Source organism: Penaeus monodon, chromosome 33 (assembly GCF_015228065.2).
Source record: "Penaeus monodon isolate SGIC_2016 chromosome 33, NSTDA_Pmon_1, whole genome shotgun sequence".
In the NCBI taxonomy this organism is placed as follows: Eukaryota; Metazoa; Arthropoda; class Malacostraca; order Decapoda; family Penaeidae; genus Penaeus; species Penaeus monodon.
The window spans coordinates 33422185-33422496 of NC_051418.1; the positions used below are offsets into that span (position 1 = coordinate 33422185).

General features: G+C 37.8%; 1 protein-coding gene across 1 annotated transcript in view; it reads right to left on the reverse strand.

Annotated features, from left to right (window-relative positions):
• Window positions 1-312, reverse strand: part of LOC119594417 — a 5696-nt gene that overhangs the window by 3445 nt on the left and 1939 nt on the right. The window lies entirely within an intron of this gene.

Genomic DNA, 312 nt, shown 5'->3' on the forward strand with positions numbered 1-312 from the left:
GACATTTGCTGTTGCTGTCTATTAAAGATTCAATACTCTTAGTTTTCCAACTATATTCTTCCTTATTTTCTAGTTTCCTCATCTTAATTTTTTATTCTTCTCCCTCTTTGCCCCTGTCTCTCTAATTCTCTTTCATTCCACCTCCCAAAATTAGCGAGGAAGACTTAGAACTAAGCCTCACCAACCCTTATTCTTGCGAACTTTCTATTCTGCTTTCTTCATACTCAATTCTTTTTCTTTATCTACCCCCTAATTGGGCATCCCCTCTCTCAAATTTGCCAAGGGAGCAGGATACATGCTGAACAAGCTTTA